Here is a 21,964-nt window from a genome sequence, read left to right as displayed (position 1 = left end):
TTCATTCTGTTGATATGATGTATCGCTTTTTTTTTTTTGAGATAGAGTCTTGCTCTGTCGCCCAGGCTGGACTGCTGTGGCATGATCTCAGCTCACTGCAACCTCCGCCTCCTGGGTTAAAGCTACATGGGATTCTCCTGCCTCAGGCTCCCATGTAGCTGGGACTACAGGCATGTGCCAACATGCCTGGCAAATTTTTGTATTTTTAGTAGAGACAGGGTTGATCATATTGGCCAGGCTGTGTATCATATTTTATGATTTGCAAACATTTCATCATTCATGCATCCCTTGGATAAATCACACTTAATCATCGTGTATTATATTTCTAATATGTTGTTGTATTCACCTTGCTAGTATTCTGTTAAGAATTTTTCCATCTATGTTCACCAGAGACATTGACACATAGGGCTGTATGTGTGTGTGTGTGTGTCTGGTTTTATTATGGTTATTGCTGGCCTTATAGAATGTTTTAGGAAGAATTTTTTCCTCTACAATGTTTTGGAATAGATTGACGATATCGGCACTAGTTCCTTTCGTGAATCTTTGATAGAATTCTACAGTGAAGCAATCCAATCTCGAACTTTTCTTTGCTGAAAAAATTTTAATTACTGATTAAATCTCATTACTTATTAATAGTATGTCCAAGTTTTCTATTTCTTCTGGAATCAATCTTGATGAGTTGTATTTGTCTAGAAATACATTCATTTTCTCTTAAGATTTCCCAGTTTATTAGTGTATAATGGTTAATGATAATCTCTAATTATCCTTTTGTATTCTGTATTATCAGTTGTAATGTCTCATTTTTCATTTTCAAGTTTGTTTATTGGGTCCTTTCTTAGTCTAGCTATTTGTTTTTCTATTTTGTTTTGTATTGCTTTTTTAGTCTTTGTTTTGTTTAGCTTTGCTCTGATTTTAATCACTTTTTCCATTTTACTTATTGGTTTGTTATTAATTTTCTAGTTCCCTGAGGTGTATTATCAAAGTGTTAATTTGAAATCTTTCTACTTTTTTGGACAAAGGTGTTTACTGCTATAAACTTTACTCTTAGCATTACTTTTGCTGTATCCCAGAGGTTTTCATATGTTGTGTTACCGTTTTTATTTGTCTCAATAATTTTTTTTCTTTCCACTTTAATTTCTTTTTGACCCAATGGTCATTCAGGAGCATGTTGTTTAATATACATGTATTTATACAGTTTTTTAAGTTTCTCTTGTTATTGGTTTCTAGTTTTATTTCATTGTTGTCTGAGAAGTTGCTTGATATATTTTTTAAAGTTGTTGAGACATATTTTGTGTCCTAACATATGGTGTATCCTGGAGAATATTCTATCCATTGATGAAAAGAATGTCATACAAATGCCTTTAAGGTCCATTTGGTGCAATATGCAGTTTAAATCCAATGTGAGTTTTGTTGTGGTTGTTGTTAATTTTCTATTTAGGTTATCTGTCTAATACTGAGAGTGAGGTGTTAACATTCCCAAGTATTAATGTATTGCAGTCTATCTTTCTCTTTAAATCTAATACTATTTGCTTTATATATCTGGGCAATCCAATGTCAGGTGCAAATTAGTTTATAATTTTTTACAACCTCTTTCTTCATTGAGTACAAATCTTTGCTCTTATCATTATTTTTTAATTAATGTCTGTTTAATCTGACATAAGTAGATATCTTCTTATTTGGCTTTTGTTTTGTTTGCATGGAATTTTTTTATACCAACCAATTACTTATAATCTAAATGTGTCTTTACAAGTGATATGAGTTTCTTATTGGTAGCATAGTTGAGTCAGCATATAATTTTATTTTTATCCCATTGAGTCAGTCTATCTCTTTTAAGTGGTTAGTTTAATCTGTTTATATTCAATGTTATTATTACTATGTGAGGGCTTATTCCTGTTATTTTATAAATTGATTTCTGGTTCCTTTTATATTGTTTATTCTTTTCTTTCGTATTTTTTATTATTGTGGCTTGGTTGTTTTTTGTAGTGATAACATTTGAGTTCTTTCTCTCTCTTATTCATGTATTTGGTCTAGATTGAGTTTTATAGTTTTATGTATTTTCAGGAAGTTAGGTATCATTCTTTTATATCCAGGTGTTGGACTCCCTTAAGCGTTTCTTGTAGGGTTAATCTAATTTTAATGAATTTCCTTAGATTTTGCTTATCTGGGAAAGATTTGTTTTTCTTTCAGTACTTTTAATATATCATCCTATTCTCTCCTGGCCTGTAATTTCTGCTGAGAAATCAGCTATTGGCAGTCTAGAGGTTCCCCTTATAAGTGACTAGTTGTTTTTCATTGGTGATTTTAGAATTCTATTTTTGTGTTTGACTTTTGAAAGTTCAACCCCTGTGGAATGAAAAGATCTGTTTGAAATGTATCTATTTGGGGATCTCAGCTTTTTATACATGAATGTCCAAATGCTTTACTAGAGTTGAAAAGTTTTTAACTACCATTTTGTTAAGTAGGTTTTCTGTCATTTATATTTCATCTTTAACTTCCGGTACGTCCAAAATTTGAATACTTGATTGCTTTATGGTGTCGCATATGTCATATTGGCTTTATCAATTTTTTTTTATTTATTTACATTTATTTTTCTGCAACTGGTTTGTTTCAAGAGACTTGTCTTTAAATTCTGAAATTCTTTCTCTGCTTGATTTAATCAATTGTTGAAGCTTTAGAATGTATTTTTTAAATTAATTCAATGAATTCTATATTTCCAGAATTTCTTTTTGGGTCTTTTCTATGATATCTATCTTTTTGGCAAACTTTGTATTTATATTTTAAATTCTTTGTCTCATTTCTTTGTATTGTATTTCTGTATTCTCTTGTAAATCATTAAGCTTCTTTAGTGGCAGTATTTTGAAATCTTTTTCCAGGATTTTATAATTATTTTTTATTGGAATCTTTTGTTGGGAATTTACCCTTTTTGAAAGCATTTTATTTTATTGCTTTTTCATGTTTTTTGTGTGTTTTTACATTGATATTTGCACATCTTATATAACAGCCACTTCCTTCAATTTTTTGAATTTGCTTTACCTGAACTGGTGAGATTTAGTGTAGTATGAGCTGTGGTGGCCTCCCTTCAGGAAGGCGTGGTTGCCTCCACCCAGCAAAGTCATGGGTGAGGACAATTGCCATAATATATCTGAAAAGTATGATCTTCATCAAAATGTATCTGGAAGGCAGAACCTCCACACCATTTTTCCTGGAGGGCCAAGCATTAAGCCAGAGAATTAAGCTTGAAACTTAAGGTCTAATAAAATTTTCTCCATTAGGTTTTGGACTAATTTAGAACCTGTCACTATCTTATGCTTTCCTATCCTACCTTTGGGAATAAAAATGAATATTTCTCTCCCATTGCACCATTGGATTTGGAAAGCAAGTAGCGTTGATGTCACAGATGCTCAGTTGGAGAGAAAAAATTGTCTTAAAAAGAAATGTACTTTCATTCTCACCCATATCTTGTCTAAATAACATTTATATGAGACTTTAAACTTATACTTTAAAGTCGATGTTGAAATGAGTTAATACTTTTTGGCTACTAGGATGGAATGAATGCATTTTGCATAACAGAAGAATGTAAATTATGGGGAAGCAAGTGTGGAATGTGATGGTGTGAATATTTGTGTCCCTCAAAATTTATATGTTGAAATCTTAACCCCCAAGGTGATGATATCATTATATGAGACCTTCCGGAAGTGGTTTAGGTCACAGGAGTGGAGCCCTCATCAATGGGAACAAGAAAGTGAGCCCTCACCAGACAGTGAGTCTGCTGGTGCCTTGATCTTGGACTTAGCCTCCAGAACAGCAAAAAATAAATTTCTGTTGTTTGTAAGTTACCCAATATGTGATATATTTTTATAGCTGTTGCAATGGACTAAAATGGGGGGCCAGGGATGGAATGTTTATATCCTTTACCCCAATTTATATATTGAAATATAACACCTATTATACTGTTAAGAGGTGGGATTTTGGAGAGGTAATTAGGTTATGAGGGTAGGCCCCTCATGAATGAAATTAGTGCCTTTATAAAAGAGACCCCAATCACCTCTCTCATGACTTCCACAACATAAAATTATAGTGAGAAGATGGCTATATATCATCCAGGAAGCAGGCCCTCATCTGATAGCAAATCTATTAGCATTTTGGTCTTGAACTTCCAGGGCTACAGAACTGTGAGATATAACTTCCTGTTGTTTATAAGTTACCCAGTTTATCTTATTTTATTATAGAAAACAATGCAAGCTAAGACAGTTGGTACAAAACAATCTATGTTTAACTTTTTAGGAAACCACTCAAAGATTTTACTTTTTTTTCTTTTAGTGTTTCAAAGTAATTAATTTGTATTTCATAATTTCAAATTAACTAGATTTATCTGCATATATGCCCAGCATTTTTTCTAGTATCATTTTTCTAACCCTTTTACATGATATATATGGATCTATATTCATAACTTTAATCAAATATTCCATATATTTATGCATGCAGTTTGTCTTTGTTATTTAATTATTTAGTATATAAGTTACAGTTGTTTAAAATTTCTTCTCTTATTTTTGCAACACTTGGTTCATCTTTGAGCATGATTGTGTTGGTTGCTTATAACTTGACAAAATGCTCTTATCTTAATAGAGTACTGCCAATCAGGCATGGTGGCTCATGCCTGTAATCGCAGCAATTTGAAAGGCTTAAGTGGGAGGATCACTTCAGGCCAGGAGTTCAGGACCTGCCTGAGCAACACAGAAAGACACTGTCTCTACAAACAAACAACAAAACAAACCCACCTTAACCAGGTAACCAGGCATGGTGACATGTGGCTGTCATCCTGGCTACTTAGGAGTTTGGAGGAGGAGAATCACTTGATCTCAGGAGAGTAAACCAAAATCACACCACTGCACTCCAGCCTAGGTGACAAAGGAAAGCACTGTCTCTAAAAATTGCTGAATATGTTGTATAAGAGAAAAAATAGAACATAATATAAATAGTATCTATCCTCAGAAATTGATATGGCTGAGGCCAACAGTGGAGTCAAGAGTTGATTCAATCTAGTCAAGAGTTAAATTCAATTTGTTTTATTTTTGCTACATTTATGTTCAGTGCAACACAGGCTTAAATTTATTGAAGTAGTGGTTTGTTGTTACCTTGTGCATCGTGTGGAAACCTTAAACCAGAAGATTTTTCTCAATGTTTCTCTTCTATCCCGAAATTTCAGCAGCCGTTGCATTCTTAAACCACAGAGCGTGATTTCTCTACTTTACGCTCCCACAGCTCTAGATGTAGTCTACCACTGTTGTTACTTAGTCTCAACCTAGTCATATAGCCAGAGGAGATTCTTGTCTCTCCTTTTTTTGTCTCAATTTTAGACAGGTTCTTTGTGCCTAGGACTTGGGGTAAGGCTCTTTTATTCTTTTTATTGCTTCTACCTCTCCCTGCATGCCAATCAAAGTATGTCTTGTTTTTGTTTGGGGTCTTGATCAGGAGAGTTTGCTGACTCTATCACTGGTAGCAGGTATCTGCTTTGTATTAGCACAGAATCCTCAATCAACTGGGATTTTTCTGTACCTTTCCCAGAGAAAAATAATTTTTGTTTTTACTCCTCTCCAAGTAGAAATAAAAATGGATGTGAAGCAAACAGAATTTTTAATAATTTCCTTAGAGGAAGATATGTTTTACACCTAACCCAGCCATAGAAACAGTGGAAGTTTGCCTGATCATTGAAACCAAGGGAGTTTCCTGTCTCTCCCACATCAGCTTAAAGTTTTCTCTTTTTATGAGAAAACTGTCCTAGTAAGTGTGTGCAGAGTTTTCTACCAGTGTGCTACTGATAGTAACTTATTTTGTAGTTTCCTGTCCTGCCTGAATCTTTCTCTTGAGAACTTGATGAGTGCCTATAAAAGAGAGCTTGTCAATGAATGCAAACTCCCATTGTGTCTGGTGGTGGCAGTTATTCTAAAGAGATGTTTGACATAACTCATCCTTTAAGAATTAATATCATTTTAGTTGATTTCTTATAATCTACTGTTATGATACTACATCTTTTCATGCCTGGTTAAAGATGAAACAGTCTGTGTGTCCTGTCTCTTCTCAGAGGGGCCTGCTGTACTTTCAAGTTTCATTTAACCTTGTTTCCATAAGACCCCATCTATCTGAAGGGATCATAAACGTTATTAGTTTCATAATTTTGAGGTTTTTTCCAATGTTATTAGCATTGTGGCAACATTCTCTTTGATACACCCTAAACAGCAGAAAATGACGGTTGAATTTACCTGTAAGATCGCCCAACGTTTAGCCTTCTTCAATTTCTCCAACAGCACTTTAGGCCACTTCTTTCAACACACCCCCCCAATGACATGCTATGTTTTTTGACACATAGTTTATCAAAGTTTAATTCTTTTCATCACAGATTCTTGAATTATTCTGATATTACTGACTTCAATGCTCTTCATAAATCCCTTCACCCAGTTAACTCTCATATACGATTAAGATTTGGATTCAAATATTGTATTAGTCTGGGGTCTTCAGATAAACAGAACAAAAAGGAAAAAATGGATTATAAGAAACTAGTTCACATGGTTAGGGAAAGTGAGAAGTCACAATATCTTCAGCTGGCAAGCTGGAGACCCAGAATAGCCAAAGGCAGAAGAAGACTAATGTCTCAGCTCAAAAACAGCCAAGGAGAGAAAGAAAATTATTATTTACACAGCTTTTTGTTCTGTTGAGGATTTCAATAGATTTGATGAAGGCCATATAACTTAGGAAAAGCAATCTGTTTACTCAGTTCACTGATTCAAATGTTAATCTCACCCAAAAACACACTCGAAGACACACTCAGGATAATGTTTAACCAAATATCTGAGCAACCCTCCTCCACTCAAATTGACACATAAAAGTAACCATCACAATTTCAAATCTCTTCAATTTAGCACCCATACACATCTCCTTAAATAATACTAAATCTCTCAGTAAAGATGATAACAAGGTCAGAATCCCACTTAACATAATACAGTTATCAGTGTACAACTGAAAACACCTATTAAAGTGTGTTTTCCTCAGAATAAAAATGGTAGATTATGTCTTGTTTGCTTTACTTCTTGATGTCTTGTACACTAAATAAAATAAAGTAAAATTGACAGCACCTTACTTAAATACTGTGATAACAAGTGCATACCTTTTATGTCACATAATAAAGGAATAAGAAAGATAAGAAAACAACTATATATGCATACATATATGTGTGTGTATGTGTACATTTATGACAAAATAAAAAATATTTATGAAAATTAGAGTCCTCATGTTTTGGACTGATCATATAGTCATAGTTGAAATTGATAACTACTCTCCTCCACTGTCCATTGTCTATTTCCTTTAACTTCAGGAAACACATCAATTCATTGTAGATATTTATCTGGTAGAGTGACTCAACACTTCCTGAAAGCTCTGGGCCACTAGTAGTCCTGCAAGAATTATGTAATTGCAGTTTTCCATTAACATTGATGACAGGGTCCGGTAAAACTAAGATATCCTCAGAGATCTTCTGTACCACAGACATACTCTTCCTTACCTCCATTATGGAGCAACAGTCCAATTTCTCTTTGGTGGTCAGGAGCAATCACTTCAGCCAACACTGTAACTCCTTTGTTTGCCTGTTGTTGACTCAGAGGCATGAGGAGTTAAAAGTGGCCAGGTAGAAGGCTTAACATCCAATTCAATAGAAATATTGTTGGCTCTCCCAGTGGAAGCATTCTTCTCCTGGAACTAAGGCCACTAGGCCAGTAGAGCATAAAGTCATAGAAACAGGAAGAAAATATTTTGCTATTGGGCACTAAAGTATAGTAAGTGGTTTCAACTCCCGTTTCGATCTCTTAATTCCTGGACCCATAAATCTTGGGTATGGAAGAAACACCCAACGCTGATTCAGAACATATGCAGTGTCCTGGAGAACTATGTTCATACCCTGCCAGGTACAGCCACTTAGAAAGTGCTGTAGCTGAGTTGTTAAAAGGCCATTTCACTATTCTATTAAACGTTAGCTGCTTAATGATGTTGGGAACATGGTAAGACCAGTGAATTTTATAGACCAAATGTAGCACTTCTTTTGCCATAAAATCAGTTTATTCATCAGAAGCATACTGTGTGGAATACCATGATGATGGATAAGGCATTCTGAAAGTTCACTAATGGCAGTTTTGGCAGAATTATTGCATGCAGGGAAGGCAAATTTATATTCAAAAGTAAGTTTTTATTACAGTAAAACAAAACTACTCTTTCTATAATACAAATAGCTGTAATTAACTTGTTGTCAGGTAGCTGCCAAATCACTCTAAAAAATGGTGACATATTAAGGATTCAGTGTTGGTTTCTGCTACTGGCTGATTGATCATTCAGCCATGGCCATAGCCAGTTTGGCCTTGGTGAATAAAAGTTTATATTGCTGAACCAATGTATAACCTTCATCTCTGCTATCATGGCCACTTTGTTTATGAGCAGGAACAGCTGTGGCTGAGAAAAGAGGCTGACTAGTATCCAAGTGTAATGATTAAAATCCTCCACTGATGAGGTAATTCTTTGTTGAGCATTCACAGCGGGCACAAATATTTTCATGTTTTTTTTGCCCATTCAGGAAGATATACCCGCATATCTCTTCTCCTAATTTCTTTGTCACCATTTATTCAATCATGTTGGCTGTGGTTTGGATGTGGTTTGTCCTTGATAGAACTCATGTTGAAATTTAATTGCCAATATAATCATGTTAGGAGGTGGGGCCTTTAAGAGGTTATTAGGTCTGTGAGATAAATTAATTTTTTCTTGCAAGATTGGGTTAGTTCTTGTAGGAGCAGATTGTTACCAAAAAAAAGTCACCCCTCATGTTTTGTCCTTTTTGAACTCCTGCTTCCTCTTCTACTTCTCCATCATCTTATGACACAGCACAAGGCCCTCAAAAGAAGCCAACCAGATGTGGCTGCCTATTCTTGCACTTTCCAGCCTCCATAAATATGAGCCAAAATAATCCTCTTTTAAAATATAAACTACCCAGTCTCAAGTATTCTGTTGAAGCAACAAAAAACAGGCAGAGACAATATTCCTTCCAAGTCCCTGGCCATCCAGACAACTATTGGCCACAGTCCATTGGTTGGTATAGTTTAACATCTGGTCATTTCTCCTTCCAAGAAAAGTAAACAACCAGGTGCACTGCTCCAAGTTTTGTCTACTAAAAGAATTTCCGTTCACTATCATTTCTTAGAGATGTGCAAGAAAGGCACTGTTGGGGGGTACTTATAAATTGTACAGAACTAACTGCAAATAAGGCTCAATTTTTTTCATCTGTCAACTAGTTGCAGGGGACTTCTTATGAGGCCATAGGTGCAGGTTAGGAGAGAGAAAGCAGTGTAGCAGGAGTGGGAACCATGAACATTTGGGCCACTTTTTCATGTAACTCATTTATGTGTTCAGGACCTGCTCAGGCCCATTCATGTATATATTACTTCCATTTGATTAAGGAGTGCTGCTCTGAATACCAGCATGTGTGGTTTTCTGGGTGAGATAGTATCAGGTTTATGATGGGCAGCCCAGGCCACATGGTAACTTGGTGACCCATGGTTAAGTTTTAATCTCTACCAGACTCAGGAGCAAGCCAAGAGCTTTTACTCAAAAGGAGAGTAGTTATCTACGGATGAAGATATATCATTGCTCCAAAATCCTAAAGACTTAAACTATAATTCATACATATAGATACCTACCTAAGGCTCAAAACAACTTATGCATGTGCCACTGACACTTCAAGCATCATTGGATCTGCTGGATCATATGGTCCAATTGGTAGAGCATCTTACACACTAGTCTGGACTTTTTGAATAGCCTTTCTTATTCTGAGCCCCCACTCAAAACTAGCAGCTATTTAAGTCACTAAGTAAATAGACCAGAGGAACACATCCAAATGAGGAATATGTTGCCTTTTAAATTCAAATAGGTCCACTAGACATTGAGCCTTTTATTAGGTTATAGGAGAGGCCAGATGCAGCATTTTATCCTTCAGCTTAGACAGAATATTTTGACATACCCTTCATCACTGGATCCATACAAATGTCACTGAGGTAGAAGGCCCCGAATCTTTTTCTGATTTATTTCCAACACCCTGACATGCAAGTATCCAAACTATGTTGAATGTAGTTGCTATTTCTTACTCACTCCAATCAGCATAATATCATCAATGTAATGAATCAGTGTGTTATCCTGTGGAAGAGGAAGGTCGTCAAGGTCCTTGAAAACTAAATTAAGAAATAGGACTAAAGAGCTGATATACATTAGAGGTAGGACAGTGAATGTGTATTGCTGATCTTGCTAGCCGAAATCAAACTGCTTCTGATACACCTGATGATAGGTTAAGATAAAAAGGCATTTTCCACATAATTAGCTACATACCATGTGACCAGAATGTGTTGATTTTTTCAAGCAATGAAATTGCGTTTGGTACAGCAGTTGCAATTAGAATCAACATCTGGTTAAACTTACAATAATTCACTGTCAATATTCAAGACTTGTCTGTCTTCTGCACAGGACAAACAGGATATTTGAGTAGGAGTATTTCCTGCATCTCTCAAGTTTTTGAGAGTGACACTAATCTCTGTAATATCTTCATGAATGCAGTATCGCTTTTGATTTACTAGTTTTCTAGGTAGAGGCAGCTCTAACTGCTTCCACTTCATCCTTCCTATCTTAATAGCCCTCACTCCACACGTCAGGAAACCAATATGAGAATTCCACCAGTTGCTGAGTACATTTATTTCAGTTTTCCATTCTGGGACTGGAAAAATAATCACAAGCTGGGTTAAAAGATACACTGGTCCCTCTTAGAAGTGGACCTGAGCTAAAAATCCATTTAAATCCTGACATCCATAAGTTCCTACTCCAACCACTGGACTGCAGTGATCTTTTAAATCTCCTGAAATAAATGCCAGCCCAAATATAGTACCCAGTAGTCCCCAGAAGGTGTGTTCATTTATTTAGTTTTTTAAATATAACATTACCCTGGCAATAGGCCACAGGCCTTTTTGGGTATGGCAGGAAGAAAGATTAACAATATAATTTTTGACCATATCCCATGGTTCTTCCTCAAGTGAACTCAGCCTCCTCCACTTCACTGGGGAGATTCTAAGTCTGTAAACTAACTTAGATGTGGAAATTGATTGAGAGGCAATGACTCTCTGTTTATATAATGTGAGTGTCACCACTTGTCCCTTGAGACCCTATTATCCAATTACTTCTGCTACATTTAAGATTTCCAATTAAGTGACAGCATTTCCCAGTGTAAGGTCTGGACTGTAGTGATGAGTGATTACAGAGCTCATCTAAAGTGGTGATGCTTCCCTTATAAATATATTTTACCCAGTATTTCTGAAAAGTATGTCTTCTGGACACTGTAAGGGTGGGACAGTATTAAATGAAAAATCCACTCCAACATACTAATATCCCTTAGCCTTTGAATACCTTTCTGTACATTAAACCAAGGAATCAGCTTTTCTAATTCTTTCATGCTTAGTTAGCTTGTATTAATAAATTTGGCCTGATCTAACTTTATGTTCCTTTTACCACTACGCCAAACCGACAACATGCATTCTCATATATATTTCCCAAATTTCTGTCTGTCTCTCTCTATTTTATATATATATATTATATATATATTATATATATATAATATATATATATAATATATATATAATATATATTATATAATATATTATATATATAATATATATATATATAATATATATATTATATATATAATATATAACTCAGATAATTCATTTGGAATACAGTGAAACTCCTCTTGAGTCACACTCACCTTTATGCACCTGCTTAGATTTGAGTTTAGTTAAATTTCCTATTAAAATTTATTGGAATTCTCAAATATGAGATTCTGTTGCTTTAGAAGAAAAGAGGTGTCATGCGAGTCCATCTAGAGGAAAATCAGCATTATATTGTATGGCCACAGCCAGGGAAGGCCATTACAGTTTCCTCAGGTAATCTAAGGGTTAATCTCCTCAGACAAGTTTGCAGAGGCTGCTACCACTAGGGCTGCAGAGGTTGCTTCTTCTAGGGTTTTGTAATCTGTTTCTTCTCTAATTTTGGAGGATACATCCACTGGGAGTGAGGACTTCTACTGACAAAGAAGATACATCAAAATTCAGGGGTTTAATGTTCCCAATTTTGTCAGAGTGTTTCCACGCATCCTCATTTCCATTGGTCACATTATTTTCCAGTCAATGCCCTCTTTTTAGCAATAGACACCGTGTAATACTGGGGATTCAACTTGTAATTCAGCCAGATACAGGATGAGATTAGTATTTTCAGCAATTTCAACATTGTGGTTACAAAATAAGAGTTTCCTTCATGGTACACATAGAAGGTCATTTATGTGGTGCTTTAGCTGCGAATTTAAATACTGAGCTAATTTTTTTCTTTCCCCACTTACTCTAGAAACATTAAAAGCAACCATACAACCTCATTATATTTGTTAGAATTCCAAAAATATTTCAAAGGGCAGTATGAACAGTCACCCAGCTCCTTGCTTCTTATAAGTGGTTGATTAGGAGTATCCAATGAAGATATTTTGAACATCTCTATTTCCACACTATGCCATGCACTATCAGCACTCTCTTTACTACTGGAAATACAGCCATGGTCTTTTAAAATCTAATTAGACTAGAGGGAAATTTCCAGAAACTCCAGAACCAATTTTAAAAACTCACCTTTAAAATTATCTTCTCATAAAACCACTCTTGGTACCAAAATCTGTAATAGTCCAAATTCTTCCAAGAAACAGAACAAATTTGTGTGTATGTGTGTGTGTGTGTGTGTGTCTGTGTATGCATCTGCACGTGTGTGTGTGAATGTGTGTTTGTATGTATGCATGTATAAAGTCATTTATTGTAATAAATTGTTTCACACACTTATGGAGGTAGAGAAGTACCAAGATCTGCATTTAGCAAGTTGGAGAAACAGGAGAGCTGTGGCATAGTTCCAAGTAGACTCTGAAGGCCTGAGAACCAGGAGAGCAAATGGTGTAAGTTTCAGTCTGAGTCCAGGTCTGAAGGCAGGAGAAGACCAATGTCCCAGCCTGAAGGTAGTCAGGCAAAAAGAGTGAACTTTTCTTTTTTTACTCAAGCTTTTGTTCTATTCAGGCCTGCAAATAATTGGATGAGGGCCACCCACATTTGGGAGAAAAATATGCTATGTCAATCTACAAATTCAAATGTTATATTATCCATGAACACCCTCATGCACACACCCAGAATAATGTTTAAGCAAATATCTGGACACCCCATGGCCCAACCAAATTGACACATAAAATTAACCACCACAAATATTGCTACTTCCTCCAGATAATACTGACATTAAAAGCCAGTGTCATTTCTCTGTTATATGCCTTTATAGAATCATGCAATTCCTCGTGGTTGGATCATACTTCTGAGTTATATTTGCATGTGTGTGTAGTAATTTAATTAATGTATTTCTGAATGCCTGTAAGAGTAATTTCATGAAAGCAGAGTCCACTCCTTCTTACAGTTTTACCTTTAGTTCCCAGTCTGTGTGTGTGTGATACAAAGCAAGCACTGAAAAATACTTATTTAATAAATTACTGAGTATCAATGTGCATGTCTTTCAAGACTTTTAATATTGTACTTTATGTAACATGTTTGTGGGGTGATGTAGGGGAAGATGTAGTTGTCAATAATGTGATAACCAGAGATATGAGATAAAAACTCCCAGAAACTGAACACAAGCATGAAATAAACAGATTCAGTTTAGGAGTAAAGAAGTAAACTTGCATGATTAATATGAATGGGAGACAACGTGAGATGTGGAGGGCAAGTTCCAGAGAGAGTTGATATACAGAAACAAATAATCAAGTACTAAAATGCAGATATTAACAGGAAACAGAGGAGCAGGTGGCAAATGTGCTGGGATATATGACCTAACTCAGTTAAAGGGCGAGTTTTGGGTAAATATTATGCTTGGTTGAATGCTTATTATTATATGAGTAATCCATGTTCATTCACCAAGTTTGGAAAATACAGAAGAGTTCAATAAAGATAATAAAAATTATCGAAAACCTCACTACATTGTATTGCCAACATTAACACTGTGTTTTAAGTTTTTTGGATTTTGCAGATATATATGAATATTTACACCTTATTAATTACATACATAAAAGTGTGTTTGTGTGTATGTGTGTAAAATAATCCTCTTATGTATATGTCCTTTTAACTTTACGATAAAATTGTGAAAAAATATATGACACAAATAAAATTATACTATTTTTACTTTGATCTATTATAAAAGATTATGATCTTTCTAAAATATTATTTTAATGGCCAGAAGGGGCTCTATTGTACAGGTGAATCATGATTCATTTAACCACTCCCTTATTGTCAAAAATTTGGATTTATTGGAGTACCAAGCAATTTTCTTAATTCTAATTAGTAAAGCCTTAGTATGAATCTATGAATGTCTATGGAACAGGAAAGCTGCAGATATGATAGAACCTAGAATATTGGGTAAACATAATTTTATTTCTTTGATTTCTCACATATTTCCATCCAAATTTGTCTGTAGATTTTTTTACCTAACAAAAAAATTAATTCATGAAGCTGTGGACTCTTGTCTTTCGTCTGTTATTTTAGATTTGGAAATAATCATTTTTTAATATTGTCTATTCTAATGCCTTTTCTGCCACAATTTTTAACTTCTTCCCTAACCATACTTATTTCTCAGAAAAAAAAGACATTTATTTGGTGAGTATTTCTCCTCTAATTACAAATTAAATTTATTTTTTATTGTATTGGAAGAATCTGGTCTAAGAAGAGAAAGATGCTTTCTAGCAACACAATTATTCAATAATGAAATGTGGGTCATATACAATATAAAAATACAAGCGAAGACATTATAAAGAAGGAATAAAACTGCCATCTGTTTACAGACAACATTATTAGCTATTTCAAAAACCAAGATATTAAACTAAAATTTAAAGAGCTCATAAGATAGCAGTCAGAAAACCAGATAAAAAATAAACAAGTTAAAATCATTAGCTTCTCTGTATTCTAGCAATAACAATTAGAAGATATACTGATAGTGGAGAAAGATATTTCCTTCACAATAAAAACAAAAATACAAAATGTCTTGAAATAAACTCAACTGAAATATAAAATAATATGGATAATCAATTTTTAAATGCTGAAGATTTAAAATATAACGACTAAATGGGGCATATACCATGTTTATCAATAACACAATGTGTTAATTCTCCATGACTTAATCAATAAATCCAATCCCAATCACACTAAACAAGATTTTTATAAACCCTAAAATATGCTTTTAAAATTAATATGAACTATAAAATAATGAAGGAAATCCAAGAAATATTTGAGTTAGAACAACAGAGGACATTACTTATTAACAATACCAATCAAAATAATACAGTATTGATAAACAAATAAATCGAGTGAAAATAATAGACCGATGTGGCACATATACACCATGGAATACTATGCAGCTATAAAAAGGGATGCATTTATGTCCTTTGCAGGGACATGGATGAAACTGGGAACCATCAAAAAAGTAACCATCAAAGTAACACAAGAAGAGAAAGCCAAACACTGCATGTTCTCACTCATAAGTGGGAGTTGAACAATGAGAACCCATGGACACAGGGAGGGGAGCATCACAGACCAGGGCCTTTCAGGGGGTGGGGGATTAGGGAAGGTATAGCATTAGAAGAAATACCTAATGTGAATGACAAGTTGATGGGTGTAACAAACAAACATGGCACATGTATACCTGCACTGTAACAAATCTGCACATTGTGCACATGTACCCCAGAACTTAAAGTATAATAATTTTAAAAAAGAAAATAATGGACCATAAAAAAACCAGAAAACTGGGAGAGAAAACATAAGGGCTAGTGAACACTAAACCTGCAGGCTGATCATCTAAGAAACCACACCAGAATCTATCAAGGCAGCAAGGGAACACAGAGAGAGAGGAGCGAAGCTGGGCATCAGCCTGTCTGGGTTCCACTCAGAGCCAGGAGAATCTTCCGACAGGATTTAGTAAGTGAGAGCCCCCAGGGGGATTTACACTCTCTGCAGGTACCTGTAAAAGACTAGGAATGAAAGAATCCCCTGCCTCCCCATGCAACCCCACTCACCTCGCCACTGATAGTTAGGAAGGCAATGCCTGGCAGAGCTTCTGGTCCATTGTTCCTGCCTCTGTGAGAACTCAGCTGGAGGGCACAGCTTTCTGTTGTCCTGAGAAACACTGGGATGACAGAGCAGACAACCCCACCCAACCTGGCCACTAATAGTCAGGCAAGCAACACCTGCTAAACTTCTGGCCCAGAATTACTGCTCATGTGGGAACTCAGCTGGAGGGAACAGCATCCTTTTGCCCAGGGAAACATCCAGAGGGCAGAGCACATGACTATTCTCCCCCCCCCACTCAATGATAGCCAAGTGGGCAATGTCTAAAGCTACTGGCCCAGCGGCCCTGCTTCTGTGTGAACTCAGTTAGAGGGTACAGCTTCCTCTTGTCCCAGGAAACACCCAAACAGCAGAGCGCATGACTCCATTTACCCCCAACACTGATAGCTAGGGAGCCATTTCTGCTAGAGCTTCTGTCCCAGCGGTCCTATTTCTGCGTGAATTGGCTGAGTGGTGAAGCCTCCAGTTGCCCTGGAAACACCTGAATAGCAGGGTAAGTGACTCCATTGACTCCTGCCTCCCATAATCAGGCCACATCTGCTAAACATTCCAACCCTGTGGTCCAGCTTCTGCCTGAACTCTGCAGGCAGGTGCAATCTAATGTTTCCCCAGGAAGAACATGGACAGTAGATTAGGTCTGAGCTAGCAAGGATACAGCTTGTCTGCCAACTGCGGCCCCTGCCTGAAGGAGCCCTGTAGACCAGAACACCCAACAAAAGAAACATAGGTATGGAGAAGGTTCAGAAGGGGCTCTTCCAAGACACAGGAGCATACTAGAAATCAAAGCCAGTTAACTGAACTCACCTTACACAATAATCAAACCCCCTTCAAAGCAGAAAAAAAATCAATTTGAAAAACAACTATTTCAAAGATTGAAGGAACACTAGGCCACACAAATGAGAGAAAAACAGTGTAAGAATTCTGGCAACTTAAAAAGCCAGAGAGCCTCATTGTATCCAAAGAACTCCACTAGTTCCCTAGTGAGGTTTATTAACTGGGCTAAAATGGCTGAAATGACTGAAATAGAATTCACAATATAGATAGAAATAAAGATCATTGAGATTCAGGAGACTATTGAAACCCAATCCAAGGAAGCTAAGAATCATAATAAAATGATACAGGAGCTGATACGATGAAACAGCCATTATAAAAAAGAACCAAACTGATCTGATAGAGCTGAAAAACACACTACAGGAATTCCAAAATACACTTGCAAATATTAAGAGCAGATAAGACCAAGGTGAGAACAAAACCTCAAAGCTCAAAGATTGGTTTTCTGAAATATCTATCTCAGTCAGACAAAATAAATCAAAACTTTAAAAGAATAAAAAAATTGGAGAAATATAGAATTATGTAAAGAGACCAAACCTATAACTCATTGGCATCCCTGAAAGGGATGGAAGAAAGCAAACAACATGGAAAATATCTTTCAGCATATCATCCATGGAAACATTTCCAACTTTGCTACTGAGGCCAACACTCAAATCCAGGAAATGCAGAGAACCCATGTGAAATATTACACAAGAAGACCTCCCCAAGAATCATAATTATCAGATTCTCCAAGGTCAAAATGAAAGAAAAAAATATTAAAGGCAGCTAAAGAGATGAACCCAGTAACTTACAAAGGGAACCACATCAGGCCAACAGTAGACATTTCAGTAGAAACTCTAAAAGCCAGAAGACATTGGGGGCCTATATTCAATGTGAAAGAAAATAAATTCCAAGGAAGAATTTCATATCCAACCAAACTAAGCTTCATAACTGAAGGAGAAATAAGTTTCCATTCAGAGAGTAAATGCTGAGAAAATGTATTACCACCAGACCTACCTTACCAGAGGTCCTGAAAGAAGCCATAAATATGGAAAAGAAAGGATATTATCAGCCACTACAAAAACACACACTTAAGTACATAGACCAGTAACAATATAAAGGAATACACAAACAAGTCTGTATAATAACCAGTCAAGAACATGACGAAGGAACAAATTCACAGATATCAATACTAACCTTGAATGTAAAGAGGTTAAATGCCCCAATTAAAAGGGACAGAGTAATAATCTTAGTAAAGAAACAAGATCGAATGGTATGTTGTCTTAAAGAGACCTGTCTCACATGCAGTAATATTCATACACTCGAAATAAAGAGATGGGGAAAAATCAACCAAGCAAATCAGAAAGAAAAGCAGAGGTTGCAATCCTAATTGCAAACAAAATGGACCTTAAACCAACAAAGATCAGGAAAAGGCAAAGAAAGGCATTATATGATGGTAAAAGCTTCAATTCAACAAGAAGACTTAACTATTCCAAATATATATGCACCCAACACAGGAGCACCTATTTTAATAAAGCAAGTTCTTAGAGACATGCAAGGAGACTGAGATTTCCACAAAATAGTAGCGAGAGACTTTAGCTCCCCACCAACAGTATTGCACAGATCATCGAGGCAGAAAATTAACAAATATAATAAAAACCTGAGCTCAACACTTGACCAAATGGACCTAATAGACAAAACTCTCCACTCAAAAGCAACAGAATATACATTCTTTTTATCATTACATGGCACATACTCCAAATATTCAGACATAAAGCAATACTCAGCAAATTCAAAAGGACCAAAATCATACCAACCACCCTCTCAGGTCACAACACAATAAAAATTGAAATCAATTCTAAGAAAATTACTCAAAACTATACAATTATATGGAAATTAAACTCCTCCTGAATGACTTTTGGGTAAACAATAAAATTAAGGCAAAAATAAAGAAGAAGTTCTTTGAAATTAATAAGAGCAAAGATACAACATACCAGAATCTTTGGGACACAGCTAAGGCAATGTTAAGAGGGAAATTTATAGCACTAAGCATCCACATCATAAAGTTAGAAAGATCTTCAATTAAAAATCTAACATCAACGCTAGAACTAGAGAAGCAAGAGCAAATCAACCCCAGAGCTAGCAGAATACAATAAATAACTAAAATCAGATCCAAACTGGAATAAATTGAGACATGAAAAACAGTTTGAAAGGTCAACAAATACAGGAGATGGTTCTTTGAAAAAATTCATAAGATAGATACAGCACTAGCTAGACTTATAAATGAAAAAAGAGAAGCTCCAAATAAGCAGAATTAGAAATAGCAAAGGGGATGTTATCAGTGACCACACAGAAATAAAAAGCAAACCATAAGAGACTACTATAAACACCGCTATGCATACAAACTAAAACATCCTGAAGAAAGAGATGAATTCCTGGACACGTACACCATCCCAAGACTGAAACAAAAAGAAATTGAAACTCTGAACAGACCAATACCAAGTTCTGAAATTTAATCAGTAGTAACTAACCTACTAACCAAAAAAAGTCCAGGACCAGTAGTAACTAACCTACTAACCAAAAAATGTCCATAGATTTATAGCTGAATTATACCAGATGTACAAAGAAGAGCTGTTACTATCCCTACTGAAGCTATTCCAAAATAATGAGGAGTAGGAGCCTCTTCTCAACTCATTCTGTGAGTCTAGGATCATCCTGATACCAAAACCAGACAGAGAAACACCAAAAACAGCAACAACAGCAAAACACACACACAAAAACCTCTTCAAGTCAATGTCTTTGATGAACATAGATGCAAAAATTCTGAACAAAATAATAGCCAACCAAATCAAGCAGCACATCAAAAGGCTAATACACCATGGAATACTATGCAGCCATTAAAAAGAACAAGATCATGTCCTTGCAGCAACTTGGATAGAGATGGGGGCCATTATCAAAAGCAAACTGACACAGGATCAGAAAACCAGATATTGCATATTCTCAGTTATAAGTGAAAACTAAACAATGAGAATATATGAATACTAGGAGGGGAACAACAAACACTGGGGTATACTTGAGGATGAAGGGTGAAAGGAAGGACAGGATCAGAAATAATACCCATTGGGTACTATACTTATTACCTGGGTGACAAAATTATATGTATTCCAAACCCCTGTGATACACAGTTTACCTATATAATAAACCTGCACATGTACCCCTGACCCTAAAAGTTAAAAATATAATAATTAAGAAACAAGAAGATACATGTATGTCATTTCAGCATACATTTAAGGCAACATTTCAAACTAGTAAGAAAAATAAAAGACTTTATTAATGATTTGTGGAAATCAATCACCCAAAATTAAAAAAAAAATAGCATGAACTCGTTTCAAGTGGCTATTATTATTTGAATTAAATAAAATTTTAGAACAGATTTTGATCTATAAAATCCATAGACATAAAAATATTATAAAGGCTGAGCTAAGCAACTTATAAAATCTAGAGTTCATAAAGCAATTCACAGATTTAAATTATAAGATAGAATGTTTTGTCATGAAACACAGTACAATATAAGTAATTTTAATATAAAATATTAATTAGAATTAATTATAGTGACAGGAGAGTAAGTAAAATAGGAGAGAAGATCCCAATAAGCTCAATAAAAAATGAAACTGGAGATGTTGCAACTGATACCACAGAAATACAAAAGATCACCCAAGGCTAATATGGACACCTTTACATACACAGACTAGAAAATCTAGAGGATGTGGACAAATTCTTGAAAATATACAACCCTTCTAGATTAAATAAGAATTAGAAACCCTGAACAGAGCAACAGCAAACAACAAGATTGAATCAGTAATAAAAATAAATTGCCACCATGAAAAAGTCTAGTATGAGATGGATTCACAGCTGAATTATATTAGACATTAAAAAAAGATTAAAAAAAACCTTACAAATTACTACTGAAAGAAATCATAGATGAGACAAACAAATGAAAACACATCCCATGCTCATGGATGGGTGGAATCACTGTTGTGAAATTGACCATACTGCTTAAAGCAATCTACAGATTCAATGCAATTCCTATCAAAATATCATCATAGTTATTCACAGAACTAGGAAAAAATTCTAAAATTCATATGCAACAAAAAAGAGCCCACAGAGAAAAAGCAATCCTGAACAAAAAGAACAAATCTGGAGACATCACATTACCAAACTTCAAGGTATACTACAAGGCTATAGTTACCAAAACGGCATTGTACTGGTACAAATAGAGTCATGTAGAACAATGGAACAGAATACAGAACCCAGAAATAAAGCCAAATACTTACAGCCAATTGTTATTTGACAAAGTATACAAAAATATGAAGTGGGGAAAGGACACCCTATCCAACAAATGGTTCTGGGAAAACTGGTAAGCTACATGTAGAAAAAGGAAATTGGATTCTCATCTCTCACCTTATACAAAAATAAACAAGATAAATTAAAGTATTAAATATCAGACCAAAAACCATATAAATTCTAGAAGATAACATAAGGAAAAATTTTCTAGACACTGTCTTAGGCAGAGAATTTATGACTAAGAACTCAAAAGCCAATTCAACAAAAACAAAAATAAATAAATTGGACCTAAATAAACTAAAAAACTTCTGCACAACAAAAGAAATAATCAGTAAACAGACAACCCACAGAGTGAGAGAAAATATTTGCAAACTATGCATCTGAAGAATAACTGATATCAAGAATCTATAAGGAGGTCAAACAAATAATCAAGAAAAAAGAATCCCATCAAAAAGTGGGCAAATAACATGAATAGACAATTCTCAGAAGACCATATACAAACAACCAACAAAGATATAAAAAGTGCTCACTGATTCCACAGAAATGCAAACTACCATCAG

Source organism: Symphalangus syndactylus, chromosome X (assembly GCF_028878055.3).
Source record: "Symphalangus syndactylus isolate Jambi chromosome X, NHGRI_mSymSyn1-v2.1_pri, whole genome shotgun sequence".
NCBI lineage: Eukaryota > Metazoa > Chordata > Mammalia > Primates > Hylobatidae > Symphalangus > Symphalangus syndactylus.
This window is presented reverse-complemented; position numbering follows the sequence as displayed.